Source organism: Coenobita brevimanus, chromosome 29 (genome assembly GCF_032717465.1).
Source record: "Coenobita brevimanus isolate Jiangsu-jjx chromosome 29, ASM3271746v2, whole genome shotgun sequence".
NCBI classification, from domain to species: Eukaryota; Metazoa; Arthropoda; class Malacostraca; order Decapoda; family Coenobitidae; genus Coenobita; species Coenobita brevimanus.
In genome coordinates this window covers 35486279-35501243 of record NC_136982.1, presented here as the reverse complement: position 1 = coordinate 35501243, position 14965 = coordinate 35486279, and the positions used below count along the sequence as shown (strand labels likewise).

At 50.0% G+C, this 14965-nt stretch overlaps 1 protein-coding gene across 1 annotated transcript in view; it reads right to left on the bottom strand.

Moving 5' to 3' along the window:
* Positions 1-14965, bottom strand: part of cac (calcium voltage-gated channel subunit cacophony) — a 2326612-nt gene that overhangs the window by 2162542 nt on the left and 149105 nt on the right. The window lies entirely within an intron of this gene.

Genomic DNA, 14965 nt, shown 5'->3' with positions numbered 1-14965 from the left:
TGGGGTGAGGAAGGGGTGTGGGGTGAGAGGGGGTGCAGGGTGAGGAGGGGTATGGGGTGAGGAGGGGTATGGGGTGAGAAGGGGTGCGGGGTGAGAAGGGGTGCGGGGTGAGAAGGGGTGTGGGGTGAGGAAGGGGTGTGGGGTGGGGAAGGGGTGTGGGGTGAGAGGGGGTGCAGGGTGAGGAGGGGTATGGGGTGAGGAGGGGTGTGGGGTGAGGAGGGGTGTGGGGTGAGGAGGGGTGTGGGGTGAGAAGGGGTGTGGGGTGAGGAGTGAAAGGGGGTGTGGGATGAGGAGGGGTGGGGTGAGGAGGGGTGTGGGGTGAGGAGGGGTGTGGGGTGAGGAGGGGTGTGGGGTGAGGAGGGGTGTGGGGTGAGGAGGGGTGTGGGGTGAGGAGGGGTGTGGGGTGAAAGGGGGTCTGGGGTGAGGAGTGAAAGGGGGTGTGGGATAAGAGGTGTGGAGTTAGAAGGGGTGTGGGATGAAAGGGGGTGTGGGGTGAGGAGGGGTGTGGGGTGAGGAGGGGTTGGGTGAGAAGGGGTGTGGGGTGAGGAGGGGTGTGGGGTGAGTAGGGGTGTGGGGTGAGAAGGGGTGTGGGGTGAGGAGGGGTGTGGGGTGAGAAGGGGTGTGAGGTGAGGAGGGGTGTGAGGTGAAAAGGGGTGTGGGGTGAGGAAGGGGTGTGGGGTGAGGAAGGGGTGTGGGGTGAGGAAGGGGTGTGGGGTGAGGAAGGGGTGTGGGATGAGGAAGGGGTGTGGGATGAGGAAGGGGTGTGGGGTGAGGAAGGGGTGTGGGGTGGGGAAGGGGTGTGGGGTGAGAAAGGGGTGTGGGGTGAGAAAGGGGCGTAGGGTGAGGAGGGGTGTGGGGTGAGGACGGGTGAGGAGTGAGAGGGGGTGTGGGGTGAGGAGGGGTGTGGGGTGAGGAGGGGTGTGGAATGAGGGGTGTGGGGCGAGGAGGGATGTGGGGAGAGAGGGGGTGTGGGGAGAGAAGGGGTGTGGGGAGAGAAGGGGTGTGGGGAGAGAAGGGGTGTGGGGCGAGGAGGGGTGAGGGGCGAGGAGGGGTGTGGGGCGAGAAGGGGTGTGGAGTGAGGACGGATGTGGGGTGAGGAGGGGTGCGGGGTGAGGAGGGGTGGGGGGTGAGGAGGGGTGGGGGTGAGGAGGGGTGGGGGTAAGAAGGGGTGGGGGGTGAGGGGTGAGGAGGGGTGGGGGGTTAGGAGGGGTGTGAGGTAAGGAAGGGTGTGGGGTAAGGAGGGGTGTGGGGTGAGGAGGGGTGTGAGGTTAGGAGGGGTGTGAGGTTAGGAGGGGTGTGGGGTGAGGAGGGGTGTGGGGTGAGGAGGGGTGTAGGGTAAGGAGGGGTGTAGGGTAAGGAGGGGTGTAGGGTAAGGAGGGGTGTAGGGTAAGGAGGGGTGTGGCGTGAGGAGGGGTGTGGCGTGAGGAGGGGTGTGGCGTGAGGAGGGGTGTGGCGTGAGGAGGGGTGTGGCGTGAGGAGGGGTGTGGCGTGAGGAGGGGTGTGGGGTGAGGAGGGGTGTGGGGTAAGGAGCAGTGTGGGGTAAGGAGCAGTGTGGGGTGAGGTGGGGTGTGGGGTGAGGAGGGGTGTGGGGTGAGGTGGGGTGTGGGGTGAGGAGGGGTGCAGGGTGAGGAGGGGTGCAGGGTGAGGAGGGATGCAGGGTGAGGAGGGATGCAGGGTGAGGAGGGGTGTGGGGTAAGGAGGGGTGAGGGGTAAGGAGGGGTGAGGGGTAAGGAGGGGTGAGGGGTGAGGAGGGGTAAGGGGTGAGGAGGGGTGAGAGGTGAGGAGGGGTGAGAGGTGAGGAGGGGTGTGGGGTGAGGAGGGGTGTGGGGTGAGGAGGGGTGTGGGGTGAGGAGGGGTGTGGGGTGAGGAGAGGTGAGGGGTAAGGAAGAGTGAGGGGTAAGGAAGGGTGAGAGGTAAGGAAGGGTGAGGAATGAGGAGGGGTGAGGAATGAGGAAGGGTGAGGAATGAGGAGGAGGGATGAGGAAGGGTGAGGAGGGATGAGGAAGGGTGAGGAGGGATGAGGAAGGGTGAAGAAAAGTGAAGATGGGTGAGAAAGGGTGAGGAAGGGTGAGGATGGGTAAGGGTGAGGGGGCGAGGAAAAGTGAGGATGGATGAGGAAAAGTGAGGATGGGTGAGGAAGGGTGAGTTAGGGTAAGCAGGGGTAAGGGGTGAGGAAAGGTGAAGATGGGTAAGTAAGGGTGAGGAGGGGTAAAAAGTGAGGAGGGGTCAGGATGGATGGGTGAGGAGGGGTAAGAAATGAGGAAACGTGAGGACAGGTGAGGAAAGGTGAGTATGGGAAAGGAAGGGCGAGTATGGGAGAAGGGGGGTACGGGGTGAGGAAGGGCACGGGATGAGGAAGGGTTCGGGGTGAGGAAAGGTAAGGATGGGTGAAGAAGGGAAGGAGGGGTAAAGAAGGATGAGGGGGGTAAGGAAGGATGAGGAGCGGTAAGGAAGGGTGAGGGAGGTGTTAGGAAGGGTGAGGGAGGTGTTAGGAAGGGTGAGGGAGGTGTTAGGAAGGGTGAGGGAGGTGTTAGGAGGAGTGAGGGGTGAGGAGGAGTGAGGGGTGAGGAGGAGTGAAGGGTGAGGAGGAGTGAGAAGTGAGGGGTGAGGAGGGGTGAGAGGTGAAGAGAGGCGAGAAGTGAGGGGTGAGGAAGGGTAAGGGGTGAAGAGGGGCGAGAAGTGCGGGGTGAGGAGGGATATGGATTGAGGAGAGAGGGGTGAAGAGGGGCGAGGAGGGGTGATGGGAGAGGAGGTACCTGCATGGGGAGAGTGGGTTAGTGGCCCGCCTAGCTAATCAATACTAGCACACGTAGTACAGTTCCAAGCCCTCACTCACTCACTCACTCACTCTAACTCACTATCACCAGCCCTCACTTCTCACTCACTCACCCTCCTTCACTCTAGTTCTTGCACTCTCTCAGCCTTCATTCACTCTCACACGCTCTGTTTCTCACGTACGTCACTCTACCTTTCTACTTGACTTTCACAGCCCTCTTCCTCACTCTCAAAGTCCTCTCACTCTCACTTCCTTCCTCTCCCTCACTCTCAAAGTCCTCCCACTCTCATTTCCTCCCTTACTCACTCTCACAGTCGCCATTATCCCTCAAGCTAACACGCATTCAGTCCTCTCTCTAACTCACCCTCACGGCTTGTCGCTACCACGCACACAACCTCATCACTGTCTCTCTCTCTCTCTCTCTCTCTCTCTCTCTCACAACTGATCTCATATTTCACCTTAATCGCCTTTAATTTCTCATCGTTATCTTTCACCTACACCCATATTACCACCAGACTCTCTCTCTTTCTCTCTCTCGTTCACAGCTGGTCCCTAAATCACCTTAATCGCCTTTAATTTCTCATCGTTATCTTTCACCTTCACCATTATAACCACCAGACTCTCTCTCTCTCTCACTAAAAAAAAAGTCCTCATAATTCCCACACAGTCACATACACATCACTCACTCAGTCTCCCAATTACTCACTCTTAATTGCTTTGCCACTCACTCACAAGCACTCCAACTCTCAACCGTAAGAAAACACACCCTGTACATCCCGAGAGACAAATTCGCCTTTCACCTCTTCTTCTAACCCTCCTCTGCAAGCAAATATTCCCTTATTCTGAGTGGCTTGGTAGGTTCTCTGCCCATTGATGATTCTGTTTGATACGATGCCTTAAGGGGGAAATTGATGGACATACCCTAAGTGTGAAGTACACGCAATGGATTCTAAGGTGAACTTTTATCCTTGAGTGCTTATGAGGCAGTGCTGCGCTGTCTCCTACGTCAAAAAGAACAGAAGTAAACATATATCTAAAATGTCTTCTATCATTCAGTTCTTTATTGGCCTATTAGATGCGTCGGGGTTCGGGGATGGGCTACCTGGTCCAAACATTTAAGGTGACAATGATCAGCCCCTCTTCAATGTGCGATATGTGAGCAATAATACCCAACCATTCCTTGGATGTAAACACTTAATGAACCACATCCGGCTGAAGCGCCTTAACCCACTAGATCACTAGGTGTTTATATGATTAGCCGGTGACCACTTAGCAAAATATTAGAACCATTTGCCATGTCATTCTGTACAGAGTCACCTGAAAGTGGCACAACATCAAATAAGTGGACTTCCACATTCAACCTCACACACTCAACATCTACCTCTTATCTTACAAACTCAACCTCATTCTCTGTCTCTCTACTTCCCTCCTCGTCTCAGAGTTAGTGGGGTGGCAAACAAGAGCAAAACTAACCTAACCTAATCTAATCTTGTGAACTAAATCTCTCACTTATCGTTTACAAACTCAACCTCTCGCCTTCAACCTCTACCCTTCTCACCACCACAGGGTAGAGCTAGTGGGGTGGTAAACAAGTGAACCTAACACTGGAACCTCACACTCATTTACTCCCGACCTTTTAAAACTCAATCTCACTACTCTACCTCTACCTTTTACAAACTCAACCTGCCAACCTCAGCCTCTCTCTCTCTCTCTCTCTCTCTCTCACTCTCTCTAAACCTCACAGTAGCCGGGGTGGGATAAGGTGGGGTTGGGTGGGTAGAGTGGTGTGGTGTGGTGTAGTGTGGTGTGGTGTGGTGTGGTGTGGTGTGGAGAGGAGTAGAGCAGAGTAGAGTAGAGTAGAGTAGAGTAGAGTAGAGTGGAGTGGAGTGGAGTGGAGTGGAGTGAAGCGGAGTGGAGCGGAGCGGAGTGGCGTGGCGTGGAGAGGTGTGTGGTGGAGAGGTTAGGGGTGGTGTGGGGTAGATAAGGTAAGGTAAGGGTGGGGTGGATAGAGTAGGGCGGGGGTGGGGTCGATAGGGCGGGGTGGAGATGGGGTAGGGGGATAGGTGGGGGTGGGATTGGGAGATAAGGTGGGGTGGGGTTGGGGGGATAGGGTGGGGTGGTGGTGGGGTGACAAACAACACCTACACAATAAGTATACTCACGTCAGATGCCAGGTACCAAACAGAGAAACTCACCTGAAAGAAGAGAGACACTGGTTAGCACTGGATTTTACTGGTGCTAAAGAGGAATGCAAGGCTAGCACGGAAAGTCAAGCTGATCAACACATACACAGATATCACCTGAACATTAAGCTGTATAAGTATTATTAATAATAATAATAATAATAATAATAATAACGATAATAATGGATCATGTACTAAAAAGAGCGACGACGACGATAATGATGATGATAAAAGCAATGATAACCGGCGAACATTAATTCCTCTAACCATTTTTGGAGGCGTAAATCTCTCCGTCATTCATCCTCCAAATGTAATATTATGCTTTAATTCTGCCATCTCCGGACGATTACATTCATCTGGAGAGCACCGTGGCAGTGAAGTGATCAGTGGAGGCTGTGACTAACCCCTCCAGTCTCTGATATGTTGAATAAAATCGTCTGAAGGAAGCAAGAACAAAATAAATATGGCTTCCACTTTTCAGAACAAATTCCACCACCAGAGTTCATTGCTTGGAAACAGTGATATAGACAGACAAGCAGAGAAAGAGATACTCAGACAGGTATATGTGCGATGAGAGAGAGAGAGAGAGAGAGAGAGAGAGAGAGAGAGAGACGTGTGACCTACAATGTGGGAGTGACCAGCCACCAGCCTCTTAATAATACACAAGCGTCTCACAGCGCACCACGGCAGGTTAACAGGGGGATGGGGTTAGGGGGAGAGAAAGGAGAGTTGGGAGGGCGGTGGGGGCGAAGCAAGGGAGTGAGGGTGAGGGAAGGGCGTGTGGATGATGGGGATGAAGGTGGTGGAGATGGTGGAGGTGGAGGTAGTGGGGGGTGAGAGTGGTGGAAATGTGGTACAAACGTGTGGGGTGAGGAGTTAAAGGGGTGGGGGTTGAGGAATGGGAAACTGAAACGGAAGGAAGAGGGCAAGGGTAGGTAAGTGGAGGAGGTGGAGGGGGAAGAGATGCAGAAAGGGGAGGAGGTGTAGGGGGAGGAGGTGGAGGGGGAAGAGATGCAGAAAGGGGAGGAGGTGGAGGGGGAAGAGATGCAGAAAGGGGAAGAGATGCAGAAAGGGGAGGAGGTGCAGGGGGAGGAGGTGGATGGGGAAGAGATGCAATAAAGTGGGGTGAGGTGGGAGAAAGGGTCCAACCAGGAGGTGGGGAAATGAGGGGTTAAAAGGAAGAGAAGAAAATGAGGGATTGGGGAAGGGATACAAGAAAGTGATGAAGGGTGAGGGTTAGTGGGGGTAGTGCTAAGTTGAGGAGTGGGAGAAGTGTACACAAAGGGTGGGGGAGGGGGCTTGAGAGGGAAGGGTGGTGAGAAAGAGGAGAGGGATGGGGAGAGAGAGGAGAGGGAGCAGCGGAGATAGGAGAGGGAGGGGTGGGGAGAGAGAGGAGAGGGAGGGGTGGGTAGAGAGAGGAGATGGAGGGATGGGGAGAGAAAGGAGAGGGAAGGATGGGGAGAGAAAGGAGAGGGAAGGATGGGGAGAGAGAGGAGAGGGAGGAGTGGGGAGAGAGAGGAGAGGGAGGGGCGGGGAGAGAGAGGAGAGGGAGGGGCGGGGAGAGAGAGGAGAGGGAGGAGTGGGGAGAGAGAGGAGAGGGAGCGGCGGGGAGAGAGAGGAGAGGGAGGGGCGGGGAGAGAGAGGAGAGGGAGGGGTGGAGAAAGGAGAGGAGAGGGAGGGGCGGGGAGAGAGAGGAGAGGGATGGGTGGGGAGAGAGAGGAGAGAGGGGATGCGGAGAGGGGATGCGGAGAGGAGAGGGAGGGGAGGGGAGAGAAGAGGACAGGAAGGGGTGGGGATAGGACAGGAGAGGGAGGGGTGGGGAGAAAGGAGAGGGAGGGGTGACGAGAAAGGAGAGGGAGGGGTGACGAGAAAGGAGAGGGAGGAGTGAGGAGAGGAGTGGAGAGGGAGGGGTGGGGGGAGAGGATACAAAGCAGGGTGAGGGGTGAGGAGGAGTGGGGGGAAGGAAATAGATAGGATGGGGTGGGGTTAAGAGGTGAGTTTTAAAGAGCGAGATGTGGAGTGGGAATACAAGAGAGGAGGAGAGGGAGGAATCCAATATAAGAAGGTGGGAAAGGAATACAAAAAAGAGGGAGGGAGGGAGAAGGGAATGGAAAGGGAGGGGGAAGGGGGGGAGGGGTACAAAAGAGAAGTAGGTGGGGAAGGGATATAAAGGGGAAAAAGGTACAAAAAAGAGAGTGCGGGGTGAGAGGTGAGGTGATGGGGAGGAGGGAGAGGATACAAATGAAGGGAGGGGGAAAATCTAAAAGCGCACGAGGGGAAATGGTTACGAAATAGCGGGAGGGGTGAGGGAGAGGGGAAGGGTACAAAAGAGGGAGAGGGGAAGGGTACAAAAGAGGGAGAGGGGAAGGGTACAAAAGGAGGAGAGGGGAAGGGTACAAAAGAGGGCGAGGGGAAGGGTACAAAAGAGGGCGAGGGGAAGGGTACAAAAGAGGGCGAGGGGAAGGGTACAAAAGAGGGCGAGGGGGAGGGTACAAAAGAGGGCGAGGGGGAGGGTACAAAAGAGGGCGAGGGGGAGGGTACAAAAGAGGGAGAAGGAAAGGGTACAAAGAGGGAGAGGGGGAGGGTACAAAAGAGGGCGAGGGGGAGGGTACAAAAGAGGGCGAGGGGGAGGGTACAAAAGAGGGCGAGGGGGAGGGTACAAAAGAGGGCGAGGGGGAGGGGAATGGGCACAAAATACAGGGTGAGGGTACAAAATAGAGAGGAACAAGGGGAGTGTACATGAGAGAAGGGGGAGGGCACCAAAAGAAAATAGAAGGATGGGCGAGTACAGAGCACAGGGAGGGGGAATGGTACAATAGAGAGGGAGGTGTGACAGTACAGAAAAAAGAGGGATGAGGTAAAGGGTGAGAAGAACGGTATAAAAAGAAAAAAAGGGGAATGAAGGGAGGAAGGAGAAGGAAGAATACGGAGACGTAGGAGAAAGATGAATACTGGGAGGAGGAAGAAACGAGAAGGCAAGGAGGAAGAAGAAAGAACAGTACAGAGAGGGGTGAGGGGTGAGAGGGAGGGTACAAGAGACAGAAGGGTGAGGGGGGGGGGAAGACAAATGAGGGGGGGATTAAAAAAACGAAGAATTAACAAAATGACGAAATGCTACAGTACCCATTCTTAATTCATTCTAGCCAGAGAGAGAGACAATTTAATCTCAATTTTGGAACCACCTCTCGTACTTAAGAGACTGAAAACTGTCTTCTCGGTCATTTCAATTTTTTTTTTTTTTAAATCGGCGAACATACAGACGATTTTATTCATTTTGGGAATTTATAAACCGCCGCATGATTTAATTCCTGGTCATCTCGATTTCAGAGGGTTAAGTTAAAATTTGAGAGAGAGAGAGAGAGAGAGAGAGAGAGAGCGCAATTCTAAAGTGAGGCAGTGAGGGAGAGGGAGTGTGAGCAAGAGAGAGAAAGGATGTGTAGAGTGAAAGGGAGTATGGGAGTGCGAGAGTGAAGAAAAGAGAGTGAGCTAGGCAGAAACTTGGAGAATGCGTGAGTGTGGAGGCAAGATGCAGTGAGTGAGTGAGTGAGTGAGTAAGTGAGTGAGTGAGTAGATGTGGAGGTAAGTGAGTGTCAGCAGGACGAGAGAGTGCGTGAGTAAGAGTGGATGCAAGATGAGTGAGAGTGATTGTGGAGGCAGGATAAAAGGGTGCGTGAAAGTGAATGTGGTTGGAGTCTGAATGTGTGTTAAGGCAGCGTGAGAGTGGGTGAGTGGGAGTGGGTATATGGAGACAGTACGTGAGACAGCGAGCTAGACTGAATGTGGAAGCAAGATGACAGAGTTAGAGGGAGTGTGAAAGCCGGATGAGAGAGAGAGAGAGAGAGAGAGAGAGAGAGAGTGCAGGCGTGGAGTAGGTCACGACTGAGTGAATGAGTAACACTGAGTACGGGTGTGGAGTGAGTTGGTGAGTGCGGGTGTGATATAAGTGATAATACAATTGTGGGGTGAGTGAGTGAGAGGGTGAGTGAGGGAGAGACGGTGTGAGTGAGTACGAGTGAGTAAGGGTGAGTGAGTGAGTGCATGTGTGCAATAAGTTCGTGAGTGAGTGAGAGAGCGGCAGTGGTGGCATCTCCCTGGGTATTGATCTGAGAGGGGCGGGGCGGGCAGTGAGGGAGGATAAGGGGGGTCGGGGGGCAGTAATGGGGGCAGAGGGGGTGCTCAAGCCTGCTCTCTGCCGCAGGGGGGATGACTGGGGGTGGGGAGGACGGAAAAGAGGAGGGGAGAGAGAGCAGGCAGGAGGGGTGCAGAGGGAGAGGGGGACTGAGAAGGGGAGAGGGAAGAAGAAAGCAGGGAAAGGGAAGAGGAGACTGGGAGCGAGAAAGGACTGGGATGGGAGGAAGACAGGTAAGAGGAAAGGGAGAAGGTGGGGAAAGGAAGAGGTGAAAAGAGGGATGGAAGGGGAGGAGAGTAGCAGTAGGAAAGGGCTGAGAGGGGGAGAAGGGTAGGGGATGGGAGAGTTGGGAAGAGAGTCGGGAGGGGAAGGAAGGGAGGAGAGTGGGGAACGGAGCGAAGGGAAGAGGGGTGGGGGAGGGGAGGGGTCGAGGGTGGAGAAAGAAGCTGGAAGTGGGGGCTGAAAGATGTAAGTGGGATGGGAAGGGAGAAAAGGCAGAGAATACTGGGAGGGGGAAAGGACAGGGAAGTTGAATGGGAAGAGCGGTTGGAAGGGAAGAGGGAGGGAAGAGGAAAGGAGAGAGGGGCCGGAAGGAGAAAGGGAGGGAAGAGGGATTGTAGGAAGAGAGGGATGGGAAAGGGATTAGAGGAAGAGAGGAAGGACATAGGAAAGGGAAAAAGTAGTGGAGCGAAAGAGCAGGAAGATGAAATAAGGTCGCGTAAGATGCGAGAGTGAATGAGTTGTGGCGGGTACTGGGAAGATTGGATGTATCATTACTAAGTAGGGGGTCAGCAATGCCTGGCGTTTTTTTTTCTTTAGTCCAGGCCACCCCTAATAGGATGCAGCGTCGGGTAATAGACAGGCAGACAGACACAGACGGAGACAAATAGACAGTTACAGACCGAAAAACAAAGACAGATATACAGACAGGCAAGAATATAGAGGGAAGTGCGAGTACCGTTGAATGACACCTATGAATAAGGAAGTGTGTATTGGTGGGGAGTGTTTGAGGGTTGTTAAGGTAAGGCGCGGGGGAGGGGAAATGAAATCGGTTGGGGGGTAGAGGAGAGAGAAAGAACTGAAGGAAGGTGGAAAGAAGGTGGAGGGAGGAGGGAACAGAGATGAGCAGGGAAGAGAGGTAATTTTTTATGTGCAGATGAGAGGAGGAGGGGTGATTTCTAACCTCCTAACTACATGGGTCTCGTGTCCTAAGCTAGAGAATATCGCCTGGTGGTCGATGTCACGGTACTGAAGGGGTTAATATATGGTTCCAGCTCCTTCACGATAAGGTTCTGTCCCAAGCTGAATAAAATCGTCTGGTGCTAACAAGAATATAATAAAATTTCTCTGGCAGAAAGAGTTAACTACTTTGTTCATATGACATACTTTCATATTTCACTTTTTGCTACTACTACACTCCGTATACTTAACCTTGGCTTATAACCACCATCCCTCCATCTTGAATTTTGAGTTATACCGGTAACATATTAACACTATAATATGATGTTAGTCACGAAGAAGTACTATAGGAAGAATGTATGGCCACAGCATTCTTTTCCTGCCACTGACCTACGTGAAATACAGTAAGCTGCAGAGGGATGAAACTTTAGGCCAAGTTAAAGTGAATGAACTACAGACGGCTAATTTCAACCTAGGAAGTCTCCCATACTGAATCACTTAATGAAGTTTACGTCTAACCCTTCCAGTTGGGAAAGTCATTCAAGCTGAATAAAACCGTCCGAATGTAAGACTACAAATCACAAGACGTCGTCCAGCTGAAGGGGTCAATGGGAAGGGTACGCTGCAGGATCGGCCAGGAAAAGTGCAACAATAGGGGCACTATCGAAGAAGTGCCCGCAGAAACAGCCCAGATATAGACCCATTCACTCGGCATTCAAGCTCTGGATATTCTCGGATCCAGCCCACAGGCACAGGCCGTCCACACAATGGTGAAGTTACGGACGAAAAAAAAAAAAAAGTTATATCACAGACCATGTTCAATTTCCGTACGTGTATTTTTGGATGCCTGAAAATAAGTGACCTGTCAACCAGTTTCTTTTTAATTTCCCCAGGTATCAGTTATGTTAGGTACACTGACTTTTTTTTTTTTTTTTTTCGAAAACTGCTGCATGAACATCGATGAAAATGTTCATTTTATCATTATAATCATCAACATTATTATTATTATTATTACTTATTATTATTATTTAGTAGTAGTAGTAATAGTCGCAGTAGTGGTAGTAGTAGTAGTATCATCATCATTATTAGCATTATTATTATTACCGTATACTACCATTATAATAAGACTTACATTTAATTTTTCTAAATATTATTTCAATGATATTATCCCCTATATTTCTGTGACTTTGGTAACTCAAGAGTTACCGAAAATGCAGACTAACGCTAAACGATTTTCCTTCAATAACTGATAGTAGTAGGTGGTGGTCACCATCATTCATCCACACTATGTACTGCCGACGCCACTTCGTAAGGTGATTACACTAAGTGACAAGCCTATGGGTGAGGCCACACTTGCTCCAAACATGTGATCGACAAGAGGAAGGAGGCTCAGGGGTCCGTCCAACATTCAGACTCAGATATTGCAGCGGCTCTAACCCAGTGTTTCGTTTCTTGTCGGTCTTCTGTTTCAAGCAGGTGTGGCCGCACAATAATGGTTTCTTGTAAACCAGAAAACAATTTACAAGGCTCGCTGATAACCATGTAACCAAATAATGACGTGATGTGATATGGGGCCTACTGTGTTAACAAGGGTGGTGATGCAAATGCGGCGTCCATCCGAGAACTAAACCTCCACTTTTCCTCGCTGCAAGAGAACATGGTTCATTAGACGAAATGGCCCTCAGGGGCAACTTTTGCCTGCGACTGATAGGTTTCCTGGGCCAGACAGGCCAGGGTTACTACTACTATTTCATTAAGTGCCGTATTAGAAAATGATAAACATTCTGCCGCAGTTAAAGGTACTGCTCGTGCATTATAATCTAACGTAACCTAACCTAACCTAAGTTCAACGCAGTAACGAAATATGGCCAGGCAGGTCTATCGACCGTATTATTAAAAACTCAGTGGGGAGGCGTGTAGTCAAGCCCCTAATTTATAACATTCAGTTTTAAAACTCCTATGAGCGTAAAAGAAGGTAAAACTACATTCCACTGTATAACGCAATCATCAGTGAGGTAAAAATATCTCTACTAATTTTTTGTCATGTGTTTTAATAATGATGATAATACCTGGGGGTTTGCCTTCCCTTCACCATCTTATCTTTAACTCTCACAGACTCCCGGTGAATGATGTCGTCTGGTGTCACTTGGTAGAGACTAAATGAGCTGTTTCAAGGAGCGAGAGATAAGGTGACTGGATTAGCTCACATCGACTCTCCTGGAAATGTCATGTGCCCACATCGACTGCAGTTCAGATTTTTGGGTTCCATTCAATACCATCCCTGAAAGCCGTATTGTTATAAAACAAAACCTCGTAGCACCTTTATCTTGGCGATTTATTATGCATACTTCAACTCAATCTGCCTACGTATAACTTTCTTACTACCGGCATAGTTGACTTCAGTAACAAAGCGAACACAATGGTGTAAGAATTATGCCTGAAGAGGGTCCAGATCGGGCCGAAAACACTGTTTCCCAATAAAACGTATATTCATATTTGGGAATAATATTTCCATATGAATAATTCATGGCACTGCCCCATCAAGGACACAAGGTATAAAGGTATAAAATTCAAAAGTTACTGCAAATGAAGGAGTGTTGGGATATCTCTGAAGTCAAGGACGCGAGTCTCCCTAAGTTATTTATATCGCTTTACAAACTATATATATATATATATAATATGCTTCAGTGACATACAAGAAGGCAAGATGATATGATATGCAATATATCTCTCGAGGAAAGGTTTCTTAATTAAAAAGGTACAGACTGATCCTATCTTATATCTCCAGAACGTTGGTATTCGAGGCTGGGATAGGTACCGTCGTCTGATACACCTTCTAAAAAAATACAGGATACCCTTGTGGCGTGATACATTATGACACACGGACCATGGATTCTGAAATACCCACAGTACCAAGTGAACACTGCTTCACTTTTACAAATAATTTCAAAGGTCATCGCACCCAGGGGTAGTGATATATATATATATATATATATATATATATATATATATATATATATATATTTTTTTTTTTTTTTGGGGGGGGGGCGGGGGGAGTGTACAGTATAAGTAAGGGCTGCTGACCACCCTACTCCCCTTGATGACTTAGGAGCGAAAACCTCCAAAGCACACACACACACACACACACACACACACACACACACACACACACACACACACACACACACACACACACAGAGTCAAATCTATCTCGTCTCCCAATTTCCCTTTCTCTTCAATCCCTCCCTCCATTTCGAACCTGTGAAAGAATGTCACTCCACTCGGGCATTCTAACCACTACACCACAAGACGCCTTATGATATCTCCGAAGGTGACATGGACGACTACGCAGCACCAATTCCTTAGCGAGTTATACTGTATATTACACCTTAACATCCCCTTGTATGTTATTTATAGCATTTATTATATACAGACACAATTTGCATCAATAACATACGAGAGGACACCGAGAAGGAATGTGCAAAATAAATCGCTAGGGGATAGGTGTTGCAACATTTCTAAATCCAAGGAAAATAAAACATGCAACAAGAACATAATGAGTATTTATGTGCAGAGGGCAGAACAAATTGCTAATGAGGAGGTGTTACAACATTTCCGAATTCAAGGAGAAAAAATTGCATCAACAACATAGTTGATACTATGAAGGTGTGGTGATCAAAATAAATCGCTATGGCATAGGTGTTACATTTCCGAAGCCAAAGAGAATACAACTCGCATCAACAATACAGGCGATATCGAGATGCTGTGTGCAGAATAAATCGCTATGGATAAGGTGTTACATTTCCGATCCGTGGCGAGTCCATGGGTAAGGCGCAGTGAGTGTGTAGTGACATTCAGGGGTGCATCTGGCCCGCTGGTTTATGAATGAGATCAATACCATGGCACTGGCTGGCCATGGCACTCAGGCAACCACCGTCCTGAGGGCCACGGACGAATTCAGGTAGCTTGGCAGATTTCATAACAGGTCCTCCATTGTGATTTATTTTGTATGGTGGATCAAAAAAGTATCGGTACACACTTCCCGCGAAATAATCTGCCAACATAAACGATAACTGCTGCCAAATCCCAAATAATTTTACCCCAATTTAACATGCTTGCTTGCTTGACGTTTCCTACTCAGTAGTGTTAATATACGGACATTCAGATGATAACATTAATCACCTCTAAACACCACGAGCTATGGTAATTATTTAGGACATCATTAGACCCCTTCTGCGCAATACTTTTTTTGCCGATTGTACATTACCCGTTATATATATTGCTGAACGTTACAGATGCAAACTATGTCGATATCAAAACAATACAAATAACATACTGGAGAATGGTAATACGTTGAACGGTAAGAAGAACTGCTTAGGGAAAGCTGTTACGAAGCCTCCTAAACCACCTGGAATACAGCCCTCAGTACTATCGCTGCATCCACGACTGTCTAAGTGGGGGAAACAGTGCTACTAGTATATCTAAGGGTAGGTTTAGGAGGCTCGTTTGCATTTGCTCATCAGTGTTCTATCTAAGGACTGCTATATCTAACCACTCCCCTCGATGTGGCAAGCAGGACCCTTAGCACTTCTTCCTTATCACCGTGTTATAAGAGCACACTACGTCGACATTAACCCTTTCTAGAGGACTCACCAGAGATCAATTCATCGGACCGCAGTCTCGAGAAACTATACGCGG